Below are 15,426 nucleotides of genomic sequence, written 5' to 3' on the forward strand. Positions count from 1 at the left end.
GATTTACTTATAAAGAAGCGCTTTGGGTTGCTCTTACTTTTTCTCTGACGTGTTCAATAACCTTTTTCACTCACCATTCGTTCACAAGAGGAGTGGTGAAGGTCACCGAGTTTTAACAGTAATGGCACAGGGAGGACTCTTGGAGCAGTGTTCTTTCTTTCCAGGTGCACTCTCTTCGACAAACTTTTCCATATAGGTCTTTTAATTGAGAAGTTCCAGAGCATGGCGTCAATTTTAGTATCCTCCTACCCTCTGGGGGGCAGGTAGTGTTTACCATGCCCATTTTACACCGTACATAAACTGAACGCCCTAGAGATAAAAAAGAGTTCTGCCCCAGGTTATTTGACTCCTACTCGATTTTGTACCTGTAATGGATTTAATACATGGCCCGGCAAGGTCCCCACCACCAAGCAAGCTTCTGCACACTGTTTTGGTCACACGTACATGAGTCAGAGATGGGATGGTTATTTCCTAGTAAAGAAATACTCTTGTTACGTGTTTCTTTTTCTTTTTTTCCTTCAAGGTTGCTAAGAGTTTGAATAGCACCAGAGGGGTAATTTTTCAAACAAGGCAAAGCAACCTAAAACTGAGTGGTGCTATGTGAAAATATTTTAAATTTCGGGAGGTGTTCTAAATTAGAGAACCCTAGTTTTGTTTGCACCAGTGGATTTCAGCAGTATTTTTTAAATTTGCATTGAAATAATATGCATAAAATAAATACAAAGGAAACAATGCATTTTGGTCACAAGTTATGACTTAGTTTTGGAAGATTTTTATGATAAGTTGAGTAAGAAGTTTGAAAATGTAAACATCATTTCTTCCTTAATTAGAATACCCGGAAGAAGGGAATATAGGTGTTCACAGAGAGGATTAGGTGGGTATTTGAGAGGTACCTCTTGAATGATGTCAAGGCTTGGAGAACTCTAGAGAATGGTTAGGTTATGTTAAATTTATTAGTTATCAAGAACACAGAAATGTCTTATGAATTGCTGATAGAGCTGTTTTAATTGTAAAGTTATCCCTTATGGTAAATACATCTGTTGCATGTAACATGTATGTTTGATATTTGTGTAGCATATAAGGCATCCCTTACGCAAACCTTGTCATCTAGCTCTGCTTCTGTTTATGTTTTTGCATTAATGCCTTCACTTAGTTTTTCTCTCCTGCCAAATTAAAATTTCTAGCACCCAAGGAGAAATTTCCATAAAGAAACCTTCATCATCTGTTAGTTTGTACAGAAAATGAGTCCTTTCTTCAGATGGTCACAACTCTCTTGAAGTGTGAGAAATTGAAAAGAGATTTAGGCTATTTATAATAAAGCAGTTGTTTATATTCCTAGGATCTCTGCCCTTAAAAATAATTAATTACATTAACGACTTCCACTAGATGGTGCACTAGGTGCTTCCACTAAGGTGCTACTTATTGGAGATTTCTGTCAGATTTTTTTTTTCTTAATAGCATTTCACTGACAAAGGTACAAATGTACTACAAGTGTTTCTGTCCTAATTGCAGTTTAGAGAGAACTGCAATCAGTGATTTAACTCAGTTTTATTAAGTGAGATGATTTGGATGGAAGGAAATGACAGCTAATTTAAAGTGAAGGAAATTATCAGTAAATTTAGAAATAATTTCTACTAAAAAGGCTCTTTGATTCTCCTTGCAGTCAGGAACCCAGACCAGGGTGCTGATTTATTGGTCCTTATTGGGCATGTAAAAATTTTTTTTCTTGAATGCGCATTTACATCTTTCTAATCTTTTAGGAGAGCGTGGGTATGACCCTGCTTCACTTATGCACCCTGCTGGTGGGAGGGGCTGCTCCTCACGCTTGTTCGTTCCAAGGATAGCTTACAGAAGGGAAACGAGAAAATGTAGCTCTTACTTTGATAAAAAGCAGTGCTCGTTTTAGGTACAGAAATGGCGATGTTAGTGGAGAATAAGGGCTGTTAGGATGATCTCATTTTGTGAGATGTTTTGCAGAAAGCACTGGACTTTTAAAAGAAGAGTGCACTTGGGAAGGTCTTTAGGTGGTTGGTGGATGTTTATTTTAGTTCCACTGAACACTGTGTGGGGAGGAGAACTTCAGTTTCTTGGAACCAGCTGCGGTCCTCAGGGAATTTGGTGGTAATTGGGAGGGGGAAAGTAAATAGGTGTCATTCCTTCTAGGAAGGTAGCTCTGCGTAGTGCTGCCAGACTTTGAATGAGTCTGAACAGGAAAAGGTGGGTGGTTGTTAGCCAAACAAATTAAAATCTTGCCTGAATGTGGGCTTCCCAGTGCCCTCGAGAACCAGGCCAGTAAGCACTCTAACTCAGGTTGATAGCCACCCTGTGGTCCAGTCTGGGGCTAGTTACCTATTCTATCTTCAGATTTATTTTCAATGAAGTAAGTAGAATACCGAACTTTACAAAATGACCTATGTATGTGAGTGAATAGTTTCAAAGAGCATTTTGGCACATGGTATGTTCTCATTCTGGTGGATGTTTGAATATACTCATGTCTAATATTCCTCCGCTCTCTAAAAAGAGAGCTTTATTAGAAATAGGCACACTTGAATACACATAGACCTCTGTTGCTCCAGATTGAGAACTTGAGTTTGGGGGAGGAAATAAGGCTCTTAGTCTAAAATTGCTTTGAAAAGAGGAGGTCAGGTGGGATGCTGTAAAGGTCTGGTCTAGGTAAGAGACAGAGATGACTTTTTTCTGTAGTGTATGTGGTAAAAGAACGTGGTTAGCTTTATTCATGATAAAAATGTGCTTTTTGAAAGATAGTGCCTATATATGTTTACTGAAGGCAGTTTGAATCTTGAGGAATGTTTCTGAGTGTTGTAGATTTTTTCTTGACAGTTGGAAGTTTGTTGAAGTGATACTGTGAAAACTTGAAGTTGAACCAGGGATAAAAGGGATTATGGAACTATGGGCCAAGATTATTAAGCTTCTACTGCTGATATTCAAAATAGTATTTTCCTCTTCCTAATATGGCTCTGGTTTAGCTTCTGGACATTCTGTTTGGATCTCTGTGTTCTTTTCATATTTTGTATTTAGCTCAGTTCCTGGTAAGATCCATCAGTATGGACTTCTTTTTTTTTATGATCTAATCAGGATATAGAGTAGGTATTTTGGCAAGTTTAGGAGGAGTTGCTCTAATGTCAGCAATGAAGAAATGAAGTAATACTTATTTTGATGGGTTTAGAGACATTTTGAATAGGATCAGAATTCTACATTTTGGAATTTTCAAAATGGTAATCATTTAATATGCATACAGTTAAGTTGAATATGAAAACTTTGGACCAATGCTTCTCAGACGTCAGCCTACCTCCCAGTCAGCTGGAGAGTGCTTTAAAAGTTAGGTTGCTGATTCAGTAGATCCGGGGATGGGCCCTGAGATTTGCATTTTAAATAAATTCCGTGGGAACAGTGATGCTGCTGGTGCAGGACCACACTTTGAAAACCACTGAGAAGGTGTGTGTGGGGGGGAAGGAATATGAGTGCACTTAAGAATACAGGCTTTGAAGTTTGAAAGACTTAGATTTGAATCTCTGCTCTGCCACTTACAAAATCTTTGACTTTAGGCATGTTTCTTGCCTCTGTTTTCTCATTTCTAAAGTGGAAATGAAGTAGTATTATGTGGCTGTGAGTATTCAGTGAACACAAACATGTGTAAAAGCTTATAGAATAGTGCCTAGCAAGATGCAAGCATGCAAAAAATGTTGGCTTTTTTTAAAAAAGATTTTATTTATTTATCTTTAGAGAGGAAGGGAAGGAGAGAGGGAGAGAAATATCAATGTATGGTTGCCTGTTGTACATCCCCTACTGGGAACTGGCTTGCAACCTAAGCATGGTACCCTGACTGGGAATCGAAAAAATGTTGGCTTTTAATCATAAAAATCAATGAGTGCATGAAATAAATGGGATCATGAATCTTACAAAGGGGAGGTGGCTTTTCAAGGACAAACTATAATATTTATCTCCAGTTCCTCACTCTGTGCTGTGAGAAAGATACACGACTACTCAATTTCTACTTAGCAAATGAAGCAGAAGTTTGTGGATCCTAGTAATTTTCCACGCACATTGTTTAGAGAAGGAATATTCACAGGGGTAGTGTCCTACAAGGTTGAATTCTTTGGTCAAAACATGTTGGATTCACACAGTAATCATTGTAGTCCACATGTGATACAACAGAAGTTGTAAATGTTGTTCCCAGGAGTTTAGTTACAGGAAATACCTGAAAGTCATCTTCAGAACACAAGTCTTAACCTGTGTTATGGTAACTTTGTAATTGATGACCCTGACCGCAGTTCTTGGAGATGCTCTTGCCCTGGTTGCTGAGTGCCTGGCTAATTTTCTGTCGTCTGAGAGCCCACCTGTTTTGGCAGTCTTCTAAAAGTTGTACCCCCTTCCTACTACTCCCTGTAACAGTCACTCATTTTATTTATATCTGTTGTAGCAGGTCAAACTCTCATCTTAACTTTGTTTACTTTTTATTGTCTCCCTCACTAGAATGTAAACTCTATTGGCAAGGACCTGATCTGGGCTACTATGTACCTGGTGTACCTGGACTTTCCAATAATAAATACTGGATCAATACTGGAACTGTGGGGACCTCCTCAGTTCCTTCCAAATCAGGTGTTCAGATTTGAGTTAATGATGAGTTTATTAGGACAAGGGTCTCAAGTCTGGGCCATTATTAAATGCTGCTCTTGCTTAATGTTAAAATGTAGCACAAGGTGTTTTTGGAGACTAGCTGTAAAGAGGATGAGCTTGACAGGATCTCAATGTAGCAACTGCAGGGGAGGAATCAACCTGTAATTGATGTGTAATATACATGTAAATAGTGTAAATGACTGAGACATGTAAATGACTGAGCCTCCCTTCTGAAAGAGCTTTGGATATGGAAACTGTCTCCTGTACTTGCTGCAAGTAAAATAAAACTATCTTGTGATGGCTTCATCTTGTTCTTGAATAGAGCTCCCCAAGTGGTGAGCCCCTTGAGTTTGATAACAAGTTCATGGACCACTGTCATTATTGGTGCATGGAAATCCTGTCATTTTACTGTATTTTTGCCCTTCATCTCCTATCCCCATTTATGTTCCTGATCCCCCCAACAGTACCCTTTTAAGTGTGTACATAATTTCATCAAGTGCCACCAGATTATTGGGAATGGCTGTGCTAGTTTATATTCTCACCAGCTGTTATTCCACATTCTTGCTGGCACTTGATATTTTCTGACCTTATCATTTCTTTCAATCTGAGGCAACAGATGGAATGATGTTACTGTTCTTATTTGTTGTTCTCTGATTACTAATGCAGTTGAGTGTCCTACCATGTGCTTGTTAGCTGTGTGGGTTTTTCTTTTTGTGCATTGGCATTTGTATGTCCTTCACACCTTGTTTTAGATTTTCTTATCCCCCTCCCCAATCTCTACCTTTCTGCCCTAATTTACAGGAGGGTTTTTTAAAAAAATATTCTACATGTTAATGTCATTGGATTTTAAATGGTGCACATTTGGACTTCTGGCCAAGATGGGGGTGTAGGTAGATACATTGTGCCTCCTTGAACAACCAAAAGGCCAACAACAAATTTATAAACAAAATATAATCAAAACTGCCAGAAAATTGAACTGTATTGAAGTCCGACAACTAAGGACTTAAAGAAGAAATATTCATTGAGACTGGTAGGAGGGGCAGGGACGAGCAGCTAGGGTGGAGAGGATGAGAGGCAAAGTGGCGGCTGGTGGACTGGATGGTCTCACATTCGCGTGTACATAAACCAGGAGGAACAACTGGGGAGTGAGACAGACTGCACAGCTCAGGGTTCCAGTGTGGAGAAATAAAGTCTCAAAACTTCTGACTGAAAAAACCTATGGGGGTTGAATCAGCAGGAGAAAGTCCCAGCCTCACTGGAGAGTTCCCTGGAGAGACCCACAAGGTCCTAGAATATACACAACCCCTGTCCCCTCCCCCTGGAAATCAGCACCAGAAGGGCCCAATTTGCTTGTGGGTAGTGGGGGAAGTGACTGAAAGCTAGCTGAGAGCTGAGCAAACCCACACTGTTTCCTCTCAGACCCCTCCCTCACATATAGTGCCACAGCACAGCAAAGAGGGTTACCCAGCCCTGGGGGATACTTAAGGCCCTGCCCCTCACTATGTAACAGGCATGCCTAGACAAAAAAATTTGGCCCAAATGAAAGAACAGATCAAAGATCCAGAAAATACAACTAAGCGACAAAGAGATAGCCAATGTATCAGATGCACAGTTTAGAATACTGGTGATCAGGATGCTCACAGAAATGGTTGAGTATGGTCGCAAAATAGAGGAAAAAGTAAAGGCTATGAAAAGTGAAATAAAAATATACAGGGAACCAACAGTAATGGAAAGGAAACCAGAACTCAAATCAATGATTCAGAGCAGAAGGAAGAAAGAAACATTCAACCAGAACAGAATGAAGAAACAAGAATTCAGAAAAATGAGGAGAGGCTTAGGAACCTCTAGGACAACTTTAAACATTCCAACATCAGAATCATAGGGGTGCCAGAAGGAGAAGAAGAAGAACTAGAAATTGAAAACTTACTTGAACAAAAAATGAAAGAACTTTTGCAATCTGGCAAAGGAAATAGACTTCCAGGAAGTCCAGGAAGCTCAAAGAAGTTGGACCCAAGGAATCACACACCAAGGCACATCATAATTATATTACTCAAGAATAAAGATAAGGAGATAATTTTAAAAGCAGCACGAGAAAAGGAGACAGTTACCTACAAAGGAGTTTCCATCAGAATGTCAGATGATTTCTCAAAAGAGACCTTACAGGCAAGAAGGGACTGGAAAGAAGTATTCCAAGTCATGAAAGGCAAGGACCTACATCCAAGATTACTCTGTCCTGCAAATCTTTTATTTAGAATGGAAGGGCAGAAAAAGTACTTCCCAGATAAGGTCAAGTTAAAGAATTTCTTCATCACCAAGCCCATATTAAAAGAAATATTAAAGTGACTTATCTAAGAAAAAGAAGATCATGACTATGAACAGTAAAATGACAAACTCACAACTGTCAACAACCAAACCTAAAAAACAAAAACAAAACAAACTAAGCAAACAACTAGAACAGGAAAAGAATCACAGAAATGGAGATAACCTGGAAGGTTATCAGTGGGGAGGAGGTGTGGGGAGAATGTGAAAGAAGATACAGGGAATAAGTAGCATAAATGGTAGGTACAAAATAGACAGGAGGAGGTTAAGAAATGTATAGGAAATGTTGAAGCCAAAGAACTTATGCGTGTGTGACCCATGGATATGGACTAAGGGGGGGGAGGTACTAGTTGGGGGGTGCAGGGCGGAGAGGAATAAAGGGGAGAAAAAATGGGACCACTGTAATAGCATAATCAATAAAATACATTTAAAATAAATGGTGCTCATTTCTTAGTTTTTTTCTACCTGCTTGTCAAGTTTTTTTTTTTGAAATTCTTTATGGAACAGAATCTTTAATTTTCTTATAGTTAGATCAATCTATATTATTTTTATCTTCCAGGTTTTGTTTAGGAAGTATTTCTTTGTTCTTAGTTAACAAAGCTATGTTTCTACAATTTGTCTCTTTCTGTTTGGATTCTGCAGTGGTTTTTGTTTTAATTTTCATTTTTATTACTACAACTTCTTTATAGATCTTGGTATCTAGAAGTGTAGTCCTTTTAAAACATATTTAGCTGGTGGTTTCCAATGCTGGCTTTACATTGGAATTAACCAGGCAGGTTTTTATAATCATTTGCTCTATATACTATAAAAAAATACATACTGGATATCCCTCCTTCCAAATCAGTGTTCAGATTTGAGTTAAGATAGTTTATTAGGAAAGGGTCTCAAGTCAAATGCTCCCAAAATTAGCACAAGTTAACTACTTAAAGAGGATGAGCTGACAGATCTAAAGCATAATGTAGCAACTGCAGGGGAGGAATCATTTGCTCTATATACTATGAATAGTAATTTTAGGGAGTAGAGCCCGGCAACTGTACTTTAAAAATTCTCCTCTCACCCCGGCTGGTGTAGCTCAGTGGATTGAACACGGGCCTGTGAACCACACGATTGCGATTTGATTCCCAGTCAGGGCACATGCCTGGGTTGGAGGCTGGTTCCCTGCAGGGGACGCATGAAGGCAACCGTACATTGATGTTTCTCTCCCTCTCTCCTTCCCCTCTTCCCCTCTAAAGATAAAGAAAATCTTAAAAAAAAATTCTCCTCTTGTAATCCTTGTATCCACAGTTGAATTATGTATCAAAGATATTTGTTTTTCCAATAGAGTCTAAAATTTTTCTCTATAATCTTGTGTCTTAGATTAATTCCTAAGTATCTCAGCTTTTGTTTTCATGTGAATGAAACTTTTTTTTTGTATTTCCCTGCTCTCCCACCCCCACCCCCCACCATTTTAGGGGAGTCCTATTGATACTGGGTTGGCCAAAATGTCTGTGTAATTTTTTCTGTAAAATAAAAGACACATTTTAAATTTTCACCAGTAACTTTATTGACTTGGATATTTTGAGTATGCAAGCCCAATATATATAGCTATAAATTAGCTAAGTTTTTTATATTAATTTTTTTTGTCTTTCTGAAGTCATTCTATTTTAATAGCTGGTTTTTCTTTCGGATGTTTTATGAAGATGATTATTTCATTTTAAATAATAACTTTATTTTTTGCCTTCAATTATTATATTAGGTTGGCCAAAAAAATCATTTAGTTTTTTCCTGTACCATGGCTGTAGTAGTGCTTAGTTGTTTTTAATTTCATTTGAAATAATTTTGTTAGATTATATTGTGATAGATACTATATCAGTGTGCATTAAAGAAAAACAACAAAATTGTGAATTTTTGTGGTCATGTTAGTATTGAAGATGGAGAAAGATATGCAACATTTTTGGTGTATCATGCCTCATTATTTCAAGAAAGGCAAAAATGCAACTGAAACACACACACACAAAGATTTGTGCAGTGTATGGAGAAGGTGCTGTTACTGATGTAACATGTCAGAAGTGGTTTGCCAAGTTTCTTGGTGCTATTGATGTTTTGGCCAAATAATTCTTTGCTGTGGGACTGTTTTATGCATTGGAAGATGTTTAGCAGCCCCCCTGGCTCCACCCACTAGACGCCAATACTGGAAGATACGTTGACATACTCAGAATATCCAAATCAATAATGTTATTGGTGAAAATGAAAAATATGTCTTTCATTTTATGGAAAAAACCACACAATTTTTGGCCAACCCGATACCTTGTCTTTTGTATTTGCGTGCTGTATTTCATTTGTCTAGACTTGTAGTGATACGTTCAAGAGTGGCAGAGATGGTGGCCTCTTGATCCCTTTAGTATCTTAAAGGGAATTTATCTTCAGTTTCACTTTTAATTGGGAGATTTCATTTTTTATCACTGTGACTTCGTTGGTTTTGAATACTTGAGAAATAAGCCCAGATTTCCCAGTCTTGGTAAGGTAGCTGTCATAGGTGGTATGTAGTTTTTTTTTTGTAAACCTTTAAAAAAATATTTTATTTATTTATTTTTTAGAGATGGGAAGGGGGGGAGAAAGAGAGGGAGGAAAACATCAATGTGTGGTTGCCTCTTATGCAGCCCACTACTGGGGCCCAGGTTCGCAACCCAGGCGTGTGCCCTAAACTGGGAATTGAACCAGTGACCCTTTGATTTTCAGGCTGACACTCAACCACTGAGCCACCATCGGTGAGGACATAGTTCTTAATTCCACTCAGCCAGGGCATAGTTCTTAATTCCTAAGAGTTACAGTTGTATAGATTGAGGTTTTTAAATTAAAAATTTGAGTTAAATTTGTCATACTTCTCCAAAGTAAGTTATGTGTAATGAGTCTGGTCAGTTGAAAGCCATCATGTGTTTGGGAAAAACAAAGTGGAAATAGTTATGCGTCTTAAACTATGAATTTAAAAACAAACTGAAGTACATCTACCTGGAAAAATGCATATTCTACATACATACACTAGGGTGTGCATATATGCTAATGCATATATTTTAGGTGTGCAGTTCATTGACTTTTCACAAACCAAACACACTTTAACCAGCACTCAGATGAAGGAACAACATTTGCAGGACCCCAGAAGGCACCCACCCTCTTGTTCATTTCCATGACCCTGACTTGTAACAGCTGGAATAAAACCAATAGTAGGTAGTGCCTTCTCTGGCTGGGTTTGTCACTCAGCCCCTGCTGGGCTCCCGTAGTTTAGAGTTTTGATGTAAGGGGAAATCAGAAAAAAAGGCCATGTGTGAAAGCTCACTGAATGAGCCCAACCTAGAGCTGGGCTCCAAACCTTGGAGTTGTGATTTTCCAACTTTTGGAAAAGAGTGTGAGTACCACTTCACACTCCCGAATGTTAATTAAGGACTGTTGTTAATGTGGGTTGTACCTAGCACTGTTTCCTGTATGAGAACTTCAAACAGGAAATAGTAGAGTGTGCATTAAGAAATAACGACCCCATTATATGTTAACGTGTCACTTCTTTACGAAAAATAACTATTAAAATAAGTGAGAAGAATGCCATTGTTTTACAATTCATTTCTGCAACTCTTTTAAATGTCTGGTTTAATAGAAGACTGCTGGATTCTCATGTCTGCTTCTGCATTCACTCTGTTATTTATTATTTGACTGAAATGCATGAAGGAAGTCCAGCTTTGTACAGACCTCCAGATGGATAAGAGAAATATTTTATTGGTATTCTTTAGATAATTGTGAATATTCTCATTGATACCATACCAAAACTCTGCCAGTGACAAAAATCTTAAAAGTTTAGTTGCACAGTGGAATCTGAACCCATATCAATGAACTTTTCCCATTGTGTTCCATTTAAATCTTCTGGTCTGCCCTGCAGTTTGACTCTCTTTACACACATATATGATTTAGAAAATATTGGCTCACTGAATTGTATAAATTTTTCAAAAGTTGGCACATTTTGTGATACCATTTGTAAAAAATCACCCGCGATCCCATCAGAAAAAACTTTAAGTATTGAGAATGCTGTCACATTCCTGGCTTCACTGAATGCACGGTGGTGAGGATGATGGTGATATCGTGTGTAGTTGGCGCCACTGCCTGTGTCACGCGAAGGTGCCATTTCATGCACCTTTGTTCATGTATCAGTCAGATGTCAGTACAGTGAAAATGACCAGCGACCTTTCAGCGTGGTTATGAAACAGTGCTGATGCGTGGTTGTCCTGAACGGCTCTTGAGTAGTTTCATGGGTCACTTAGAGCACAACTGGCTCGTGGCATCTCTCGCCAGCGCAGCCGAAGCCAGCTCGTACTGCTCTGTCTCCTCTGAGGTCACTGAAGCAGATCCAGTTTCTCTGCTTACTTACTCCTAATGCTTTCTTCTCAGGAGCAGGGACTTGCTGCTTCTTGGCTCAGCTCTGCTATATATTTCCAAGTGAAAGAAAGTTTAGTAATCATAGGAATGAAAATATTTCAGAGATCTGTGTAAGTCTGTGAATTTTGCTGTCCAGTCACAATAAATACATAAAAAAAGGGGTGGTGGGGCCTTCCCTTTCCTCATAGAGCTGCCCCCCAAATGGGGACTGCTCCACCAGCTGATGGCTGCCCCCCTTACAGCCAGGCCTCAGCCAGCTACATGGCCGACATGTGCCCATTGGCCAACCCCCACCCAGCTGTCCAGCTCCAAGGGCCATCAGTGGGGGCTGCCCTGGGCTCTTGAGCCACCACGTTCTTCAGCTGCGACGCTCTTGGGCTGCCTCCCCTTCACTCAAGTGTCTGTCACTGCAAATGTCCTTCTCCATCTGGCCTTTCTTTGTGAAGCTGTGGATCATGTAAAGGATGAGGCAAGATCAGAACACCTGTAGCAGCTGCGCCGTCACCAGAGGCAAGATGAAGAAGTAATAGCCAAAGAAGGGGCTTGAATTGCCATATACTTGTAGTATGTGGTAGAGCATCTGGTGGGGAAGAGTACAGGTGCGTGTAGAAAGCCAAGGAGGAGATGCTGAAGAGAGAGTTGCCGCTTGCTGCTGGTACATAAAATTGAACATCTCACAGGTCTCCAGCAGATTGTTCGTGGAGATACGTGGCAGCAACAGCACCAGAAAGCCAATGTGCAGCCGGTATACACTGTAGTGAAGGCGATGGCCACAAGATGATGCATTACTTGTTCCTTGAAATCTTAGTGCCTGATGTCCAAAGGCAATGTGATCAACATAATGTAGAAACTCAACTTCAAGGGGAATCAACTGTACAGTTTTGGCTGAATGGGCTGGTTTGGTTGATTGTCCCAACACAATGCTGGCCTCCACAGCCACCACTTGTGGTAGAGGAATAAGATAGCACCAAAGAAGGATCACAGATGTAATGGGGTATTAAGGTGAAAAGTCCCTGAAACCTCCACAGCTATGGTTTGGGGGATGGAGGAAGCAGAGGACAAAAATTGAGAGCCGCTTTGCATCTATATGGCAACTTGGCTAGTTTAATAGTTATGTTCACTGCTGTGCTGCCATCTTGGGGCCAGGGAGTTGGGCGCAACTTTGACTCAGTGATGTAGTGGGGGGGGGGATGCTCACAGTACCTGCTTGAGAATCAGGGAGGCAGTTCCCCTCACGGAGGCCTGCCTGCCCTGCCTAAGGATGGCAGGCGAGAGAATGTAAACTGTACCGAGGACTGGCAGAATGCAGCCCATTGTGGGAGTTGGAAGTGGGGTTGCACTGAGAGGTCCAAGTCAGAATTAAATGAGAAGTGGCAGTCATGAGGGGAGATTTTTACCATTCAGTTTGAAAGGATGTAGGTGGACCCCCCACCAGCTGGCCATGAGGCTGGTGGAAGGAGGTGCCGTAGGGTTTAGATGAAGAGCCGGAGAACATGGCAGCATGGCTGATAGAAGTGCGGGGGACCTGTGCAGCCAAGCATGGGTCAATGGGAGATGCCTGACTGCTGAACCGTGACCTGGAACGCTGTCTTGGATTCCTGTTTTTGTAAAAGATGGTACCTCTGGCTGGCATATTCTGAAACTGGCCTGATTTGGCAAAGGGAGGCAGGACCATGTGTTTGTGAGTGTTTTAAAGGGAGCAGGACTTAATGGCAGCTGCCATAATTCTAAATCTGTATAATTTTTAAATAAACAATTCCTTTCTTTTTCACCAAACTCTGGCATTGGGAGTCACACCTCTTGGTGGTGGGCAGTCAGACCCCACAGCTGCTCCGAAACTGCATAGGCTGGGCTCCTGTAACATGCGGAAGACAAACCCCTGCCTGGCCTCCCAGAACTTCTTGGTCAGGCATGGCTGGTCCGGGTTCCGGCATCTCTGGAACCAGTGCTGTGTCTGCGGCGGTGTGAGGCCACACAGGGTGGCCAGGACAGCTCTCCGAGGCTCCTTGTATCTGCACCCTTTGGTGAGGGCAGTGTTTCTCTGGTGTGGAGATGGGTTAACCGGGCTGCTGATCTGACCCCATATACCCAGCACCAGCTCAGGAGCAGAGCCACCAGCATGAGCTGGGGACGGGTGTAGACCAGGCCATCTTGGTCCTCCAGTTCAGCCTATGAATTTTTTGGCAGTAGCCAAAACCTGTCCTGCCAAAGCCACTCATTCAAAACTGGGCCACGTCCTGGAGGTGCTGGCGGCCAATTGTACCACAGGTTGCCAGGGGTCGCCAGGGGCTGTGTGTGCCCATACAAGAAATGCACTGCGGGCATGAGGCAGCAGGACTCTGCCTCCCTCCATTGTTTTTCTTTGAAATACCAAGCTAAAGTGCACTGGTTTTTAGAAGTAAATTAAGAGGATTCTATTAATAGAAAAGTCCTTTTGTCATATTTTGGAAGTAGGTTAATTCTCTTGAAATAAAAATAATTGTGGTAGGCACATCTTAGTGCTATTAAAGAAATTGGAATTAAAAAAAATTAAAACAAGATTTTTCTTGCCTCTAGAACGATACATTCATTGCATATGATTGTCCTTTTATGTAGTATATATAACAGTGTTCTGAGAGTAGATATGAGAACATATAAGGTATCCTTGCCTTCAAGGTGCTTGTAGTATGTAACAAAATGTGTGAGAAGTTGACCTTTATTTTCCATTTTTGTTACTGGCATTCTGTGTGTTGAATGATAAAAATTAATATTTTTATAGCATTTCCCCTTAAAAATTTTTAATGTTGAAAAATCGATGATAGAAAATAAAGCTTTCTTTGGAAAAAAGGGAAGGAGTAGGTGAAACCGATTATGGGAGGGGCAAGTCGAGTGGAATTCAGGTGTCTGATGGAATTAGGGTGAGAGACAAAGGGAAAGCAGTCTTCCAGACTGCACATTTTCACCTCAGTTTCCTGCCAGGCTGACTGACTCAGAATAAGTCCTTCTGCCTCCGGCCCGACCAGTTCTAAGCTGCTCCTCCTCCCTCCCTGAATTCCTTCTTATACTTTGAGTGATTGCTGAATACACAGTACTTGGTATCCACACAGTAAGAGCTATGTAAACATGGGTGGACATTTGATCATCAGCAGTAGGAATCGGTACTCTCCCTCATGAGTATTTCAGAGTGGCATTTCCTCACATTGACGGTTGTTAACATTTTGTCATATTTGCTTCAGATTTTTTTAATTAGTGAAAGGAATAAACTGTTGTAGATAAAACTGAAGTATGGCCCTGGCTAGTGTATCTCAGTGGATTGAGTATGGTGGGCCTGCGGACCAAAGGTTTGATTCCCAGTCAGGTCACGTGTACTGGGTTGCAGGCCAGGTCCCCAGTAGGGGGTACAGGAGAGGCAACCACACATTGATGTTTCTCTCTCTCTCTCTTTCTCCCTCTCTTCACCTCTCTCTAAAAATAAATAAATAAAATGTTTAAAAAAATTGAAGTATATCTTTTTTCCTTCCCAATTCTATTTCCCTTTCTTCCCCACATGCAATTGCTATTATGAACTTGTGTGCATCCTTCAGTCTTTTTCTAAATGTGCTTTTGTATATGGTATGGCTATAATTTTAAGGACATACAGTGATAAATGGTAATTAACATAAATGAGATACTGTACTTTTCATTCCGTTAACCTTTTAAGATTGTCCATTTGACAGTATCTAGCCATGCATCTCAGTAGATGACAGACTAAGTGGCATTTTCAGTTGTGTTATGTGTGCACTGTCTGCAGATGTCTCCTTTAGGTGCCTGGTTGCTAATGTCCGTCCCTCATTGGTCTTATATCACATGTGTCTTTTGAAAATATTTTCCCCCATTCTGCGACTTGTCTTCTCATTCTGTTCTCATTTGACATTTTCTTTTGTAGAGTAGTTTTCAATTTTAATGAAGTCCAGCCTATCAATGATTTCTTTGATGAATTGCACCTTTGGTGTTGTATCTAGAAAGTCATTGCCATGCCCAAGATCACTTAGATTTTCTCCTATGTTATCTTCTAGGACAGGGGTGTCAAACTCAATTTCACTGTTGGCCTGG

At 40.5% G+C, this 15,426-nt stretch overlaps 1 protein-coding gene and 1 pseudogene across 4 annotated transcripts in view; one reads left to right on the forward strand and one right to left on the reverse strand.

Annotated features, from left to right (window-relative positions):
- The window catches only part of MPP7 (MAGUK p55 scaffold protein 7), a 245,426-nt gene that overhangs the window by 1,054 nt on the left and 228,946 nt on the right, over positions 1 to 15,426 (forward strand). The window lies entirely within an intron of this gene.
- Positions 11,613 to 13,680, reverse strand: LOC119045968 (ceramide synthase 4-like; annotated as a pseudogene).

This window comes from Artibeus jamaicensis, unplaced genomic scaffold (genome assembly GCF_021234435.1).
Source record: "Artibeus jamaicensis isolate MK-2021 breed Jamaican fruit bat unplaced genomic scaffold, CSHL_Jam_final contig_867, whole genome shotgun sequence".
Classification (NCBI taxonomy): Eukaryota; Metazoa; Chordata; class Mammalia; order Chiroptera; family Phyllostomidae; genus Artibeus; species Artibeus jamaicensis.